Below are 19574 nucleotides of genomic sequence, written 5' to 3' on the forward strand. Positions count from 1 at the left end.
GTCAGAAGCAGGAAGAAGCGAGATGGGGAGCACACATTTGACCTTAGGCGCTGTCAAGAGGACTCTGGGAGGCAAGTGACATGATCTGGTTTGACTTTCTGCAGAGCAGAGACTAGATTAGAGTGAAGTGAGTCTAGGGGCAGGAAACCAGTTAGCAGGCAGAGAGGGCGATGTTGGGGACACTGGGTGCCTTCATCAGGGCGGTGGCACTGGAGTAGGTAGACCAGGGAACAGATGTGTCAAGGACTGAATCCGCAGGACCCAGAAAGAACAGCTGGAGTGTGACATCAGAGAGGAGCCAAGGGTTCTTACACGTTTCTGCCAGGAGCTACATTCATTATCTTAGGAGATTTCAGCTGTAAACATATTAGGCTTATGATGCTTCTGGAAATGTCTAATTGGATATGGCAAGGAGCCGATGAGTAGGTTAACATGGCGCCGTAGACAAATGAGTCACTGTTGAAATGTTCCCCAAAGCCCATGTGGTGAGAGTGTGGTCACTGTCAGGCGTGATGGAGCACGGCTTTGATCCCAGCATTCGGGAGGCAGAGCCAGGCAGATCTCTGTGAGTTCAAAACCAGCCTGGTCTACAAAGTGGGTCGAGGGCAGCCAGGGTTAAGTAGAGAGACCCTGTCTCAAAAACAAACAAACAGAGCATAGTGATGAGCCTGCAGTGGTATTGAGAGGTGACAGAACTTTTTAGAAGTTGGACTTAAGCCAAGTGCACTGGTGCACACCTATAATCCCAGCACTCTGGAAGGCAGAGGCAGGGGGATCTCTGTGAGTTTGAGGCCAGCCTGGTCTACAAAGTGAACCCTGGACAGCTAAGACTACACAGAGAAACCCTGTTTGGAAAAACAAAATAAAAGTTGGACTTAGTTGAAGGGAGCTAGGTTGCATACTCGGGGCACCCCCTAAAAGATATTGAGACCTGAGATCTTGGCCCATTTGCTTTGCTTTTGTTTCCTTTGCTTTCCAGCTGCCTTGAGGCACACCAGCCTCCATCTCTGTGCGTTTTCATTATGAGACACTGGACCATCTCAGGCCAAGAGGCCGTGACCCTATGAATCCCAGAGCCTAAATGAAACGTTCCTCCTCTGAAGTTGGTTTAGATGGTGGCACAGGGACAGGAGGCTGATCGCGGAGTGAAGGGACATTGGAGCCATAGTTGTGGGAGCACAGAATGAGAAGAGAAGGCATCGAAGGGCAGGACCATGAGGAAGAGCGTTAGGCTAGAAACAGATGTAAGGCCGGGCGTGGTGGCTCACACCTTTAATCCCATCACTCGGGAGGCAGAGGCAGGCAGATCGCTGTGAGTTCGAGGCCAGCCTGGTCTACAAAGCGAGTCCAGGACAGCCATGGCTACACAGAGAAACCCTGTATTGAAAAAAACGAAACAAAAAGAAAGAAAGATATGTAAGAAAAGAGCCTGAGGTGCAGCAAGAGGAAAGAGGAGGAGCATGGGGCCATTGTGCCGCGGGAGCCGGGAGAGGAAGATGTGATGAAACAGGTTCAAGGCCGAAGGGAGGTGGGGGTTCAGTAGGGCAGAGATGAAATCTCTTTTGAAATTCTTAGTAATAAGGGAATTTCTGGTAACTTGAAGACTTCAGTGGAAACCTAAATTTCAGCTACGCTGTTTTGAGGGACCAGTTAAAACTGGAGCCCATGGGTTGGTGGAGAAAACAATGTTGTATTTTCCTGAGCTCTGCAAACCGGGAACCAGCAGAGAAATGGTCAAGTGATTTGGTTCAGACCTTTTGTTGTTGTTGTTGTTTTTTGGCAAGGTCTTGCTATGTAACCCAAGTTGATTTGTGACTTGAAAGACTCTCTGCTTCAGCATGCAGAGCCATTTTTTTTTTTTTAATTTCATTTTATTTATTGGTGGTGGTGGTGCTGGTATTTGGTTTGGATCTTTTTTCTTTCTTTTTTTTTTATTATTTACTTCTTTTTTTTTACATATACATTTACATTATTACACATATATAAAATAAACTACATACAGCAAGAAGGACCACAGGACAATCAAGAATCATATTCCTGTTACTTTCATAGTGTTTTGGCTGTTTGTATTTGGCGACCTTGAAGAAAACATTTTCCTGTCTCGGCGACTCTAAAATTCTGAATCAGTATCTATTGTACCGCATCTCTATCGACTTAAAACGACCTATCTACATAGATGGTTTGGGTCTTTTGCCTGGCAGTCACCTGGGAGGGAGGAAGGGGTATGAGAGAATGCCGCAGTACTGTCCCACAGAGCTAAAATGAGAAATAGGCGGAACTCAAGGATACAGTGAAGGGAAGACGAGGGAGCCGCCCTCCCTTCACCCAGTTTCCTGGCATCATACACTTTTAGTCTTACTTTTCATCTCTCTCTTCTCCCCCCCCTCCCCCACGAGACCATTACCTGGTTTCCTTGTTTTCAGTTTGACCTCCCACCTTGGCACCAGTCCTTTCAGAAGCTGAAAGGCCCCTCCCAAGGCCCCTCCACCTCATACCATGTCCCAGCTTGCTCTGGTGACCAAGTGCCATTCTATTATTTTTATTTTAGGTATCATCCTTTGAGGATCGAGATGGCCAGTGTCATCAGAAGGACTTAGAGTCCTCATTAGCCATGCAGGATAAATGAAACGAAGTAGGGGCAGGCATGTTTTTAACTTGTTTGTTTATTTTTCTAGATAGGGTCTCTCTGTGTAGCCTTGGCTGTCCTAGACTCCCTTTGTAGACCAGGCTGGCCTCGAACTCACAGCGATCCACCTGCCTCTGCCTCCTGAGTGCTGGGATTAAAGGCATGCACCACCACACCCGTGGCTTTGTTTTTAACATTTTAATGTGAATGATCTCTTAGTAATCTTCTGCTCTGTATTAGAAACTGATCGGCAATAAATGGTCACTCCAAAACATCAATAGCAAATGTAATTGCTGTGGATATTAGTTGATAAATGTCATAAAAGCATAAAAGTGCTAAGTGCACGGGAGCTTCATAGAGTCAGTGGGAAAAGTCGAAATGGCCGTCAAATAAGCTTGCTTTCTCAGAGTCTTTTAACCAACTGCTGGGAGAAAATCGTTCCTCTATTATACGAGTTTGTTTATGAGATTCAGTTGCACACTGACCTAGTGATGGGTATTAATGATGGCAGAATCTCAAGGAGGCACAAACTCGCTATTAAAGGACCAGTCTCCAAGGCATGGGGACTCTTACTTTTAATTTCAAATAACAATGAGTTTTTTTGGCAGATGCCTACTTCCACCTCCCCTAATATTCTCATGAGCATTCTGTCAGAAACCCGTGTAGCGCCAGCCCATCCTCCACGGGTCACTTTCCCATCGGATTTAATGACTTGACTGTACTATCAGTGTTTTAGTGCCTGCAAGTAGGCATTTTCTTTCTGAAATAAAACTGTCATCTCAGTGAGATGACTGAATTGATAGCATTCTCGCATGTGAAGTTTATCACAGTTAACGCCAGACTCTACAAATAGAATTCGTTTTCCGCTTGCTACTCTGGGATTAGCTGGGTGCCGCAGACTTGACAGATCGAGGCTCCTCAGGGCGGTGCTGATAAATCTTGCAAGTATAGCTCTGCCCTTTCTCACAAAGGAAATGAAGGTGAATGGCGCCGCCGTTTTCATGACAGGGAGGGGTTCATCATCCTGATGATGATGTCATTCTATTTCCTGTGGAGTAGCCGACTTCCCCTGCTCAAACAGAAGACAAAAGCCATCAAACTGCTTCCTTCCGTTTTTCCTTCCTTCCTTCCTTTCTTTTTGGTTTTGGTTTTTTGAGACAGGGTTTCTATGTGCAGCCCTGGCTAAACTGGAATTAACTCTGTAGACCAGGCTGACCTTGAACTCACAGAGATCCACCTGCCTCTGCCTCTGAGTGCTGGAGTTAAAGGTGTGCTCCACCACGTCCTGCTTTTTTTTTTTTTTTTCCTCCTTCAGTGCTGAAAATTGATCTCAGGGCTTTGCACATGATGGGCAAGTGCTCTACCGCTGACTATGTATGCCTCTAGCCCCTGGTTCTTCTTTGTTTGTTTTTCTGACCTTGGATTATTTGGACCTGAAGGTACATATTGTAGGAGTAGGAAGAGGGTATTTTTGTTTTCCTGTGTCACTCTTTACACTGGCCAGCAAGGGGCGCTATAGGCACAATTACAGCTGTCTCTAACTAGAGACCTGTGAGTAGTCCTCTTCCGGTTGGTGATTAGTTGCACTGGACTTCTGTAAGATGCAGCTTGTGCGTCACTGCCGTGCACTGCTCTAATCTGCCTTTCTTGTAATAGTCTGCTGACGGAAAGTTAACTATGGGGCTGGAAAGATAGCTTAGCGCGCAGGTCGCTCTTGCAGAGCACTCAGGTCCAACTCCCAGAACCCAACAGCGGCTCACAACCTGGAGGCTCACAACCATCTGCAATTTCGGTTCTAGGAGCTCTGACACCCTCTTCTGCCTCTCTCGGGCTCCAGACACAGCAAGGAAAATACCCACTCACATAAAAATACTTTAAAAAGAAAATTAAGTTAACCGTGAACTTCAAAGTTGAAAGCTACTGTAATGGTGGGACATGGGAAGTGAACTGTGCGTCTCTGCTCAGATGGGATAAAAAAACAAAAAACAAAAAAACAAAAAAACCTCATTGTAGCCACGAGTCTCCCCAAAACCCTTAATGCGGATAAGACAGCATTCAGCTGCCTTCAATAAAAAGGGACTTAGGTGGAAGGGAGGTGGCCTTGAGGCGAGCCAACACAAATGCCAGCACTGAGGAGGCCATTGTTACAAGGTCTGCTGGGACTAAGGGAGATTGACACGGCACTGCTGCTTTCCAAAACTGAACAGCGCAGGACAAGGACAATCTCCCGTCCCGTCCCGGGGCTCTTGGCCCCCAGCCACGCAAAAGCTGGAGATTCAGAGTGCAGAGAGAGTGGAAGAAAGAGAGGCCTTAGGAGGGAGCTAAGGAGAGACTTTCCGCCCTGTGAGCTGCTCGCCTGCTTCTTGCTCCAAGCAGGGCTGTCTGTGTTCTTTCCTGGAGGCCTGTGCTGCTGCGGCTGCCATAGTAACCGCTCTTCACCCATCATCCAGAGGCAATGATCATGTCCCTCAGCCCTGCAGGATCCTTCCTGGCTACCAAATGTGACACTTGGCTATTGATGGAAAAAAAAAAAAAGGACTGTAGGGCGGTTAAGAGCACTGTCTGCTCTTCCAAAGGTCCTGAGTTCAATTCCCAGCAACCACATGGTGGCTTACAACCATCTATGAGATCTGGTGCCCTATTCTGGTGTGCAGGCACAACACTGTCTGTATATGTAATAAATAGCAAATAAACAAATATTTTTTAAATGAACTATAAACCAATAATCGTTAGTTTTCTCTTTGTGTAGGTTAGGTTTACATTTCTATCATCTGTCTGTCTATCTATCTATCTATCTATCTACCTATCTATCTGGCAAAGCCTCACTAGGTTACCCTAGACTGGTTTCTGATGCGTTATCTTCCCACCTCTAAGTACCTCCTGGTCTTACCAGGCACTTGTCACTGCACTCAGATAATTATGGTGATTTAAATATCCCATACCCTAGGGACCGGAGCGATGGTTCAGTGGTTACAAACAAGCACTGTTCAGTTCCCAGCACCCTCATCGGGTGGCTCACAACTACCTATAGCTTCAGCTCCACGGGACCTGATACCCTCTTGTGGCCTCCATGGCCACATTTGCAAGCCCATATACATACACACACACACACACACACACACACACACACACACACACATAATAATATAAATTTTAAAAACAATCTGGGCTGTGGATAAGCTCAATGGTAGAACACATAGTGAATACATATGATGTCCTGGGTCTGGTCCCTAGCACTGATAAATAAATAATGAGTAAATATTGAAACAATTATGTGTCTTGTTCTTCACTTGCATATAGACTGTGTTATAAAGGCAAGAATCCGACCCTCAGAGCCAGGCATGTAAATTTTAGTGTCAGTCTGCCACTTGCTAGCTGTATAGTCTTGGGTAACTCATAATTTTTCTGAGTTTGATATGTTTTACTTTTTAAAAATTTCTATATTAAATTTAAATTTTATATGTGCAAAATATATCATGTATATGCTAAGGCCAGAAGACCCCTTGCAGGGGTCATGTCACTTCCCAGCATGGTCCTGGGGACTAAATTCGGACAGTGAGACTTGGCAGTGGATACCTTTCCTCACTTTGATCTGTTCTTGTTATAAACACGGTGCCACGTGCCAACAGAATGGTCTGAGGAGGCAGCAGAGGAATCACAAACCTGGGGAGGGCTGATCTAGGCTGTGTGTTGTATTTACTGTCCTCACTACAGGGCAGAGCTATCTGATCAGGCAGCCACAGGCCACGTGTGTCTACGGAACCCGTGAACTGTGTCTGGCCCAAATGAAATGTGCACACACATGCAAGAAGGTAGAATATATCACTAGCAATTTTCATATTGATGATACATCAAAACAATATTGTGGGTGTAAATTAAATTTACAGATTTTGGCCGGGCAGTGGTGGCGCATGCCTTTAGTCCCAGCACTCAGGAGGCAGAGGCAGGCAGATCTCTGTGAGTTCAAGGCCAGCCTGGTCTACAAAGCGAGTCCAGGACAGCCAAGATGACACAGAGAAACCCTGTCTTGAAAAGAAAAAAATGTTCACAGGCCAGAGAAATGTCTGAGAAGGTAAGCACACAAGTATACACACACACACAGACACAAACACACACCCACACATACAGACACAAACACCACCAATAACAACAACAGCAGCAACAGTAATAACACTTTAAAAGATATTCAACATTACTAATCTGGGAAATCATACAGATCAAAAGTTACAATGAGATATTTCCTCATACTCACTAGGATGGCTACTATTTCAAAGCACAATCAAATTACAGCAAAAATCCAAAGAAGAAAATATTGGCACAAACCGGGCATGATGGCGCACACCTTTAATGCCAGCACTCAGGCGGCAGAGGCAAGCAGATCGCTGTGATTTCGAGGCCAGCCTGGTCTACATAGTGAGTCCAGGACAGCCAAGGCTACACAGAGAAATGCTGTCTTAAAAACACAACAACAATAACAAAAATATTGCCAAGAATGGGAAGAAGCTGAAATGCTTGTGTGTAGTGGGAATGTAAGATGAAATCACTACTCTGAAAAGCAGTATGTTCGTTCTTCAGAAAAAATTTAATTAGAATTAATATATGATCTTAAGGATTTTTTTTAAAAATCAGGCTCTTGAAGAGGTATGTGTGCACCCGTGTTCATGATGGTGTTATTATTCACAATAGTAAAGAGACTATCAACGGGACAGACTCAGCCAACTAAACTCCGTTCCTAGCTCCTCAAATGGTAATGACCAAGATTTGCTTTCCACAGCCCCACACCACCTTACGTTCCCACCAGCAGTGTTTTACGCTTTTTCTGCTTTCTTTTGTTTTTCTGTTTTCCAGGGAAGACTTGAGGCGAGGCCTTACTGTTCTCAGCATTAAAAACAAACAAACAAACAAGAAAAACAACAACAACAACAAAAAGTAAAATATGGCCTGGGGGTGGGGGGAGGCAGATAGCCCCGTTAGTAAAGGGCTTGCTGCACAAACACGTCTTATCCCCAGAACCTATGTGAGGACGCCAAGCCTTGGGTGTGTTTATAATCTTAGTACAGGGGAGGAAACACAGGAGGGGCCCTGAGGCCCTGAGGCAGCTAACAACCACCCTGTCTCAAAAATCAAGGTGGACGGCTTATGAGGGGTGACATCCAAAATTGTCCTCTTGCATATGTGTGTATGTGTGCACATGTGTGTGCACAGATCTTCACTTGAGGCACACACAGTGCATTAATTTGATAATGACCGGGAGATGTATGGTACAAAAACCATGATTTAAAACCTGCGTTGTGTAGGCTTAGATTTAGTAGAACCTGAACCATGGGCTGGACAGGATGGTCACTGCAAGTGCCCTGTCCTGTGAGGGGATTCCTCCTGCCAGCCTGAGGCTAACTGGAAAACTTAGATGAAATGCCACAGCATCTCAGGGTCCCTCCAGACTAGAGTAAAGCAGTGCTCCTTGGCAGCCCAGCTTCGTCTGAACGTCAGGTTTTTTGTTTTTTTGTTTGGTTTGGTTTTTTTGTTTTTGTTTTTTTGTTTGGTTGGCTTTGGTTTTTTGAGACAGGGGTTCTCTGCGTAGCCTTGGCTGTCCTGGACTCACTATGTATACCAGGCTGGCCCCGAGCTCACAGCGATCCGCCTGCCTCTGCCTCCTGAGTGCTGGGATTACAGGCATGTGCCACCACACCTGGCTGAATGGCAGGTTTTTGTCAGCCTTCATTCAAGCAGGCTTTAAGGTTAAAGGCGTAAGTGAGAAGAACTGAGTGGGGTCTGGCGCCCTTTCCCCTCGTTTTACCACTCTCGGTATCTTTAGCCTTTATTTTGTACCCAAATGCTCTTGGGAAAGTATTGACATAGTGGCCACTCCATACTATAAGGCAGAAATAGAAACTATATCTGGATAAAGGCGTGGGCTTTACCAGCAGGGTCATTTTCATGGTCAGAGCAGGAGATGGTGGGACATAGCTGTGGAAAGACAAAATGGTCACTCATCGAAGGAAAAGCCACCCACCCCTCTAACGCAGTGGCTCAGCTGAATGGTCACATTTCAGTTGCTGTTGTTTACAGCCCACAGATAGAGGCCTTTCAGGTGAAAGGTTCAGCTTGCTGCGTAGTGATTACTCCAGGTCTGTCTGGTATTTCTAGTTTGTTATGTTTGTAGAATAGAAGTTTGAAGAAGGGATGGGGGTTTCCTTGGTTTTGCTTACTTTGAACACAAATGCTATGGATGAAAAAGAGTTGGTGCTCAGGCCAGGCATGGTGGCACATGCCTTTAGTTCCAGCACTCAGGAGGCAGAGGCAGGTGGATCGTTGTGAGTTCAAGGTCAGCCCAGTCTACAAAGTGAGTCTAGGAGAACCAAGGCTACACAGAGAAACCCTGTCTGAAAAAAAAAACAAAACCAAAAAACCAAAAACAAAACAAAATAAAGAGTTGGTGTTCAAAGCTGAAGCTACCTTTCTGATTAATAGTTTATTTGATTTTTTTAAAAAAAGATTTTATTGATTGATTGATTGATTGATTGTGTATACAGTGCTCTGCCTGCATGCATGCCTGCAGGCCAGAAGAGGGCATCAGATCACATTATAGATGGTTGTGAGCCACCATGTGGTTGCTGGGAACTGAACTCAGTACCTTTGGAAGAACAGTGGAACGGTCAGTGCTCTTAACCTCTGAGCCATCTCTCCAGCCCTTGATTTTTTTTTTTTTACAGAAGAAATGATGGGTAAAGAAGGACTCTAAAAAGTAGAAGACATAGCCGGGTGGTGGTGGCACACAAGTTTACTCCCAGCACTAGGGAGGCAGAGGCAGGAGGATCTCTGAGTTCAAAGCCAGCCTGGTCTACAGAGCAAGTTCCATGGCAGGCAGAGCCACACAGAGAAACCCTGTCTCAAAAAACCAAACCGAACAAACAAAGAAAAACAAAACAGAGATACCATAGATTCTAGCCCTGATAATTTCATTCCAACCATCCTACCATCACCCGCGTCCCCAAACACACACCCTCATGCCAAGCATCCTACAACCACCCTTGACTTGTACTAAGTCTGGGTCTATCACTTGACATGCTGTGCGGTTTCTTTTCTGTAGATCAGGCTGGCCTTGAACTTGGGATCTTCTCAGGTGTGTGCCACTGCACCTGACTCTGACTGTGACTTTGGTTTTTGTTGTTGTTGTTGTTGTTTTGTGGGTTTTTTGTTTTTTGTTGTTTTTTGTTTGTTTTTGTTTTTCGAGACAGGGTTTCTCTGTGTAGCCTTGGCTGTCCTGGACTCGCTTTGTAGACCAGACTGGACTCGAACTCACAGAGATCCGCCTGCCTCTGCCCCTCAAGTGCTAGGATTAAAGGCGTGCGCCACCACACCTGACTGCACTGTGACTTCTTCTACCTCTTTGACACAGGGATTGTGGAGGGAAATCAAAAGAAGTTGAGTAGGAGAAAAAAAAATGAAATATTTTAGTTTATTGAAGTTCAGCAGATAGATTGTTAGTGTTGAGAGGATTTTTCCTGTATGCTGACAATAGCTTGCCTTACAAAGGATCAGTAGACGGTTGTCTGCATTTGCTCAATAGCTTCCACCCCTGTGTTGGGAGTGGTGGTGGCACACTCCTGTAATCCCAGCACTCAGGAAGCAGAGGCAGGTGGATTTCTGTGAGTTCAAGGCCAACCTGGTCTACAGAATGAGTCTACAAAAGCCAAGGTACACAGAGAAACCCTGTCTCAAAAAAACAAAACAAAACAACCAAACAAAAGAGAACCAGCTATCTGGGTGTGGTGACACATGCCTGTAACCCCAGCACTGGGGGATGTGGGTAGTCAGAGGCAGGCAGATTGCTGTGAGTTCAAGGCTAGCCTGGTCTACAAATTGAGTCTAGGACAGCCAAGGCTATACAGAGAAACTCTGTCTTGAAAAACCAGAGAAAAAGGGGGAAGGAGGGGCACACACCTTTAATCCCAGCACTCCAGAGGCAGAGGCAAGATTGTTGTGAGTTTGAGGCCAGCCTGGTCCACACAGCAAGGCTACACAGAGAAGCCCCGTCCAAAAAAAGAAAGAGTCAGTTTACCAATTTACTGTTGTTTTTAGGGGTTTTGAGACAGAATATTTCTGTGTAACAATCCTGACTGTCCTAGACTTACTTTGTATACCAGGCTGGCCTTGAACTCACAGAGATCCACCTGCTTCTGTCTCCCGAGTGCTGGGATTAAAGGCATGTGCCACCACCACTGCCACCACCACCATGACACCCAGCTGATAATGAATTTTTACGTCAAATATTTTGAGTAATCTAGAACTGATTTAAAGTACTAGATATGAGTGCATGTGTATAGATTATGGGCAAATATTATGCTGTAAAGGCCTTGAGCTCCTTAGATCGTGGACTGATCCCCCATAGATGTCAGGGTGGTTTGAAGGAGAGCGGCCCACATCAGTCAGGTCTCAGCATGTAGCTTAGGATGCTCCTCCTGCCTCTGCTTCTCATGCGCTGGGCTTGTAAGTGTGCCACCACACCCAACCGCAGTTTGCACTATTAAAGGTCTGAAACTGTAGGCAGAGGGAAGAAAAGATCGCTACTAAGGACTGTATTGCATTTTCACCACTGTCTTAAAGCTAAAGCAGGAAGTAACAGTAGATGTTCTAACTTCTATTTTGTTTTAAAATGTTTCAAAATCAGTGTGGTGGTTCAAGCTGGTAATCTCAGTACTGGGGTGGTGGAGGCAAGGAGGATCAGGAGTTCAAGACCAGCAGTGGCTGCGTAGTGAGTTCGAGGCCAGCCTGGTCTACAAAGTGAGTCTAGGACAGCCAAGGCTACACAGAGAAACCCTGTCTCGAAAAAGAAAAAGAAAACTGCTAATCTCCCTGACAGACGTGGATCCCTCATCCTTTCCTAACGTCCAACATACTTCTCATATGGAATCGTGGGGACTTGCTTTTCCATTTTCTAGTCTTTTCTATCTCACTTGGTACTTTCAGATACCAAAGGCTGAGCTAACTTGTAAGGAGGTGTTTATCAACTAAATTAAAAACATCTCCTGTCTCATTCCTATCTGGCATGTCTGTGTGATCACCTGCACCTGCTGTGTGCATGCTCAAAGCAGACCGGATCTTAGGAAATGAACTGGGGGAGGCTGAACAGATGGCTCAGTGGTTAAGAGGACAGACAGTGCTCTTGTAGAGGACCTAGGTTCTGCTCTGAACACCCATATTGGGTGACTTGGGCTGCCTGTAACTCCAGCTCAAGGATCCCTGACAACCCTCTTTTAGACTCTACACATACCTACTAACACATATCCACACACATGTACATACACACACTAACACACACACAAGCATACACACATACACATGCATGCACACAAGTATACATACACACATTCATATACAGACATACATGCACACACATACACATGTATACACATGTACACATACATATACACACATGCACAACATACACACACATGCACATAACTGAAAATAAAAATTAGCCTTGCTGTGGTGGAGGGTCCTTTTAAGCACTCAGGGGGCAGAGGAAGGTGGATCTCTGAATTTGAGGCCAACCTGGTCTACAGAGTGAGTTCCAGGACAAAAAACGAAAATAAAAAACAAAAATTGAAAAAAAGAAAAAAGAAGACTGAAATAAATGAACAAATAAGTCTAAAAAAATATTTAAAGGAAATGAATTAAGGATTTTATAGTTTAGTTAACAAAGAATAAATTTAAATAAATTTCTTTTCTTTAGAGAAATGAACACAATGCTCAGACTTTTTTTCCTCCAAATTTCTATCTTTATCCTGTGACACTTGAATGTACAACCCCTCCAGACTCTGAAAAGGCATTGAGCTCATGAGTTTTTCATTCCTACAGTTAAATACCTGAGGCCGGGTAACTTTATAAAGAAAAGCAGTCAGTTGGTTGTCAGATGTGGAGGATCAAGAGCACGGTCTCCACATCTGTTTGGCTCTGATGGAAGCCGTGTGGCAGATAACACTGTGGTGACAGGAATTATGTGCAAGAAGAAAAAGTCACACGCAGAGGTAGAAAAGCCCAAGTTGGAACATAGCAAGAATTAATAGAGTCCCCCACAAATCTTTCTCGGAATATCCCCAAATGCCCTAATCTACTACCACTAGAGCCCATCTCTCTGGTACCTGCTAGTAATATGAAACGTACAATATGAAACATACACCACAGCAGATACGGCATGGAGAAGTTTATTATATGAGCATGGGGCGAGAAGGGGAAGGGGCGGCCCAAAGAAAGACGCAGACAGACAGACAGACAGACAGACAGAGGCAGAGGAAGAGAGAGGAAAGAGGTAAGAGAGCAAGAGTGAGAGCCGAGGTGGCTTTGTTCTTTTATACACTCCTGGGTGGGATACGCCTAGCGGTAGGTAGGCAATGATGTCATCGGTTGCTAGCCAGACTGTGGCAGTATGCCAACAGGAAACACATTTCCAACGCGCAAACTATTAGAGGAGACATTGCTCAGAACCTAGCCGTTGGTGCTGAGGCAGCACTGACAAAACTGTCTATTTTATTTTATTTTATTTTATTTTTTGAGACGAGGCCTCATGGAGCCCAGCCTGTCCTTGAACTCTCGCTTCTACTCCATTTGCCTCCCGAGTTCTAGAAATTATAGGAGTGTACCACTGTCACCAATTGAAAAGCTTTTTAAAAAAAAATTTGTGTGTGTTTTTTTATTAGCAGTTTTTGTATGGTTTGATGGGGTTGGAATCGACTTCTATTTTTAATGAAGGGGGCATTAGGTGTGGAGACCTGGGTTAATGGCCATCAGATTTGTGATTTTTCTTTGCAGTGATTATAGACTGACCTCCTTGCGCTGGATCGTGGTTTAATCCTCTAAGGGTTGGAAGAGAACATCACATTCTCAACAGGTACACCCTTGCAACACTGCTTGGCACACAGTAGGCACTAACAGAAAGGGGACTGGCGGGCTCACTGTCATCCTGTGATCGGCATCTCCTTAGGAGCAGAACACTAGGGAGACGCGGAAGGCACAACACTTCTGCAGGATAAGAATGTTCTATATCCACAGCAGGCTCCAAAGCACACTCCTTTTCTTTTAGCTCTGGTGGAAGCTTCATGGAAGATGAGGACAGCAGTGGTGGGAATGCATGAAAAAAAAAATTTTTTTTTGAAACAGGGTTTCTCTGCCTAATATCCCTGGCTGTCCTAGAGCTTGCTTTGTGGACCAGGCTGACTTCAAACTCACAATGATCCACCTGCCTCTGCTTTCCAAATGCTGGTATTAAAGGCGTGCGGTGCACTACCACTCCTGGCTCAAAAATTTAAGAACTAAAATTTCGACTAATGAATATTTAAAGCCACGTGTGTGAGTGGCCTCCCGCATCACACTGAGCAGCCTAATTCCAGAATTTAAAGAGATAACAGCTAGGCCTGATGGTGCACACGTGCAATAATCCTAGTGTTCCGGAGATAGAAGTGAGAAGGTCCACGGTTCAAGGCCAGCTTCATCTACTTTGTGAGTTCAGGGTCAGCCTGAGCTTTACGAGGCCCTGATTCAATAAAACAACACAATGGGCAGAAAGAAGGCTCAGCAGGTAAAAGCACTTGCTGAGAAGCTGGACAGCCTGACTTTGATCCCAGGAACCCATAAAAAGGTAGACTGACTTCACAAAGATGTCCTCGAATGTCCACCTGTGCACCATGACAGATACGTACCACACACACACACACACACACACACACACACACACACACACTCACACACACACACACACTCACACACACACTCACACACACACACACACACGACATAATAATAAGTTAAATTACTAGATAATGTGTGTGTGTGTGTGTGTGTGTGTGTGTGTGTGTATGCGTGTCTCACTCACGTGTGTGTGTGCACTGTGTGTGCCCGGTACCTTCCCCATGGAGGCCAGAAGAGGGCACTGGATCCCCTGGAACTGGAGTTCTAGAGTTCTACACAGTTAAGAGCCACCACCACGTAGATCTTGGGAGCTAAACCAGGGACATCTGGAAGAGCAGCCAGTCCTCTTAGCTGCTGAGACATCTCTGCAGCCCCGGTAAGAAATCAATCTTTGCTGGGCATGGTGGCACATACCTTTAATCTCAGCATGTGGGAGGTAGAGACAAGTGGATCTCTGTGAGTTCAAGGCCAGCCTTGGCTACATAGTGAGTTCCAAGATTACAAAAAGAAACCCTGTCTCAAAAAAAAGAAAGAAAGAAGGAAAGAAAGAAAGAAGGAAAGAAAATAAAAAATTTAAAAAGCAAAACAAAAATAAGATAAATTAAAACATAGCAACAAATTAACAAAATAACAGACACTAAATTTAATTGATTAATTAAAGTTAATTACCATAATGGTAAACAAGTATTATATATATCCAAAGAGAAACATCAACTAATGACAATTTAAAGCAGTTTTAGATTCATAGCAAAATTAAGAAAAAGGCCTAAGATACAATTCCACTGCTGCCATTGTCAATGTCTTATTAATCCTCAACCTTGACTAAGGTCAAGCAAAGCCTTTCCCTTCACAGCGGTACATTTTTTATGACTGATGTCTGACCCTGACACAGTGTCACTCAGAGTCCACAGTGTACATTAGGGTTCACGTGCAGAGGTGTGCATTGTACTGGGCTGAGCAAATGAGGAATATGCCTGCCATTGTGGTATCTTACAGGGTGTTTTTCACTAACCTGAAAAGCTTGTGTTTTCTAGTTTCTGTTCCTTTTCCCCCCCAACCCCTGGGAGCCGTACGTCTTTTTTATGTATCCCTAGTTTGTCTTTTCTGGCATGTCACATAGATGAAATCATATACATGTAATCTTTTTAGATTTACTTCTTCTCTGTTTAGTTTGTATATACATATATTTATTTACCTATTTATTGGTTTTCTGGAGACAGGGTTTCTCTGTATAGCCCTGCTGTCTTGGAACTTGCTGTAGACCAGGCTGGCCTCGAACTCAGAGATCTGCCTCCCTTTGCCTCCTGAGTGTTGGGATTAAAAGTATGCTCCACCACACCTGGCTAGTTTGTACATTTATTAACTCTGTATACGCATGTGTGTGAGTGTGCATGTGTGTGTGTGTGTGTGTGAGTGAGTGTGTGAGTGTGTGTGTGTGTGAGTGTGTGTGTGTGTGAGTGTGTATGTGTGTGAGTATGTGTGTGTGTGAGTGAGTGTGTGTGTGTGTGTGAGTGTGTGTGTGTGTGTGAGTGTGTGTGTGTGTGTGTGTGTGTGAGAGTGTGAGAGTGTGTGTGTGTGTGTGTGTGTGTGTGTGTGTGTGTGTGTGTGTGTTGGTTCTCTCCTTCCATCATGTGAGTTCTGGAGACTGAACTCAGCGTACTTTGGTAAGGAGCACCTTTACCCACTGAGCCATCGCATTGTCCCCACAGATTGATCTCATTCACTTATGAATATGCATTAGCACTTCTCCACATCTTCTGGGAGCAAGCTTGTGCTGGGTGGGAATGCTCATGTATCTGTCATGATGCAACGGTATGAGAGGATGAGTCAGAACTAAGTCAGGTGTGCTGGTGTATGCCCATAACCCCAGCATCTGGGAGGCTGAGGGAGGAGAATCGTGAGTTCAAGACCAGCCTGGGCTACTAAGTATCAAAGCTGTCTCTCAAAAATAAATAAATTGGACCAGACAGTTTGCTCAACAGGTAAAAGTGCTTGCCATTACTAGCCTGAGAATCTCAGTCCCAGAACCTGTGGTGGAAGAACAGAGCTGACTCCTGAGAGTTGTTCTCAAACTTCTACACATGTGCCTGTAAACACACACACACACACACACACACACACACACACACACACACACTAATAATAATAATAAAATAAAATTTAAAATAAGTAAATAATGGCTGGAGCTATAACTTAGTGGCAGAATACTTGCCTAGCATATGCAAGGCCCAGGGTTCACTTTCCAGTACCACCTATTCCCTCAAAAAGAAAAGACACAATAACAAAAAGTATTATAAATCATAATTTATTAGCCAGGCATGGTGGCACACGCCTTTAATCCCAGCACTTGGGAGTCAGAAGCAGGCGGATCGCTGTGAGTTCGAGGCCAGCCTGGTCTACAAAGTGAGTCCAGGATAGCCAAGGCTACACAGAGAAACCTTGTCTCGAAAAGCAAAACAAACAAACAAAATCCACTGATATAACCTAAAAGAACGCTAAATAGAATTTCTGTATTTAGTCTCTCCAAATAATTCCAAACAGTGGATTCAGCCATGACTTTGCTTTACCGACCACGGTTGATGGGTGGCGTAGATGGAGCCGATTAGTCCAGCCAGGTCATCAAAGGAGATTCACTGGCAAGACACACAGTCCCAGGAAGAGCGAACCAGGAAGGACCGTGGTCAGGGGAACACTGTATTCTAAGAAGACCTGAAAGGGGCCTAGTGAGACAGCTGGAGGGAAAAAGGAAGACACGCAAAGCACAGTAGGAAGCAGAGGTGGCCAATATTTTTGTTATTGTTGGTTTTTTGTTTTTTAGACAGGGTTTCTCTGTGTAGCCTTGGCTGTCCTGGACTCACATTGTAGACCAGGCTGACCTCGAACTCACAGGGATCCACCTGCATCCGCCTCCCGAGTGCTGGGATTAAAGGTGTGCGCCACCACGCCCGGCTGCACTTTCTCTTTTGAGCAAGTGAAACCCATTAAGAAATGACGTGGAGGTTGGGAAAGATCAGTGACGTGACAGGATCAAACTGCTCTTTTTTAAAAATGATCTGATCACGCGAAGTAGGCAAACCGACTCGGAAAACACCAGGGTCACTGAGTCATGCAGGATCCCCGCCAGGAATAGCTTCTCGTCGCAGCGGATGATAGAACCTCGAGGTGTTTTCCAACATGGCAGCCAGGAAGAACCTACCACTTCCCTGCCTAAAGACCTCCCGTGGGCCCTGGGTCACCTGAGCCTAATGCTGGACCACAGGGCCCATAATCTCTCCTACCTCTTCTTTCTTTCTGCCTTGTGCCTCCTAGCTGTGTTCCTTAAATACGCCCTGCATCTCCTCGGGGTAAAGTGGTCACTTGCTGGTCTCTCTGCTTAGGCTTTCCTTTCTCCCAAGCACCCCACCGCTCCTTCCCTCGTTTCCAACAGGCTTCTATTCAAACGGCTTTGTCAATGGACGTATATAAACTTCATCTGCCTGGCAGCATTTATAGGATCCTAACGCCAGCCTCGCTGTGATTTGGACGTGTCTTGCCTTCGCTTACCCCAAAGACTCAGGCCCTGGAGACAGGCCGTGCTGGCAGGTGAGGGGACTCCTAAGGGGTGTAGCATGGTGGGACTTGGTTTGGTGATTGGGAGCTGCTGCTCTGGGAAGGGACTGGTGTCATTATCTTGGGCCTCTGAGTTCTTATGAAAGAGTAAGCCAAAGCTGGGAGGGGAGCTAGGTGAATGAGTATTTGCCAAGCATGCATAAAGCCCTGGGTTCCCTCCCCAACAACATAGACTCAGCCATAGCGATAGCCATAGTGGTAGCCATAGCAATAGCCATAACGGTAGCCATAGCAGTAGCCATAGTGGTAGCCATAGCGATAGCCATAACAGTAGCCATAGCGATAGCCATAACAGTAGCCATAGCGATAGCCATAGTGATAACCATAGTGGTAGCCATAGCGATAGCCATAGTGGTAGCCATAGCGATAGCCATAGTGATAGCCATAACGGTAGGCATAGCAATAGCCATAGTGGTAGGCATAGCGATAGGCATAGTGGTAGCCATAGCAATAGCAAGCCTCACCTTGAGTCACACTCTTGCTCCTTCTCTCACCCTGTGACGTCTCCCTCACACACCTGTGACAGCCATTTTGATGTCAGCTACCATGAAGTCAGCCCTTCAGAAATATGAGTAAAGCAAGCCTTCTTTCTTTTTAAGGTTTCTGAGCCCGAAGGATTTCACTACAGTAACGGAAAACAGACTAACGCATGTCAAACTCTCCCCTTTTCCCCACGGCACGTATCTCCAGCTGGCGTACCACTTATTTTATTTTCGTGCCTAATGTTTTTCTTTTCCTTTTCCTGCTAGTGTGCAAACTCTGCAGAACAACTGTGATTTGTTCCCTGCTATGTCATCAGCACTAGTGTTCAATACTTATTTGCTAAATCAATGAACGGATGCCTTGACTAAGCCCTCAGAGTTCCCCCGTCCGCACCTTACTGACTGTAGTTTACTGAAGCAAGACCAGCACTTCATGTTCTGGTCCTTTACGCAAAAGCTCCCTGGCTCTCTGCCTTGGGGCAAGTTCCAAGAACTGTGTCCAATCTCTTCCATCTTCTGCCTCACTCCCCACCTCAAGGATCTACGCCAGGCTGTGCCAAGCCTTCACTCCCGGGTCACTCTTGTGCTCTGTCAGACCATAAGAACATGGCAAACATAGCTGGGAGCCACAGGGCTGGAAGGAGGTTTTGTGGCTGTGGCCCAACCTCAGAGCCTCGGAGCCTCCCTGAGGATACGCACAGGGCAGCCGCTGCCGCCATCCCATAAAGCTGTCCTTTGCTTACCACATGGGCTCCATCCTGCAGTCCGATGCACAGGACCCATAGCATACATAGGTGGAGACCCATTACCTGCTGAGCTGCTTTGTTTTTCTTTTGAAAAAGGAACCTAGCAATGAAAGGTTTGGGTCTATCCTAAAGCACATCAGCATCTTTTTTTCTTTTTTCTTTTTTTTTTATGTTGTTCAGTTACTGAAGTGCAAGAGTGGATTAGGTATGAGTTTGTGCGTGCCACAACTCTGAGCTAGTGACAAGTGACTGAACCTTTCCTTGCCTCGGTGTCCCAGCTTTTAAAAATCCCAGTTGCTGCTCTCCTCACCTCTCTGGGATCCTGAGACAGCATTAAGTCCATATTTCGTGAGTTGTATAAACACCACTCTGAAACAAAACCACTGTTGTGAGTGCTTCTCTCGGATGCCCCGTAGACTGAAA

General features: G+C 45.4%; 1 long non-coding RNA gene across 1 annotated transcript; it reads left to right on the plus strand.

Annotated features, from left to right (window-relative positions):
• The first annotated feature begins 10 nt into the window (after positions 1-10).
• On the plus strand, positions 11-19561 carry LOC311607422. The gene is made up of 4 exons (XR_014782591.1): positions 11-71; positions 13439-13517; positions 17742-17896; positions 18523-19561. It is a non-coding gene; the product is annotated as an uncharacterized lncRNA (long non-coding RNA).
• The last annotated feature ends 13 nt before the right edge of the window (positions 19562-19574 follow it).

This window comes from Acomys minous (assembly GCF_964271855.1).
Source record: "Acomys minous genome assembly, chromosome: 10".
NCBI classification, from domain to species: Eukaryota; Metazoa; Chordata; class Mammalia; order Rodentia; family Muridae; genus Acomys; species Acomys minous.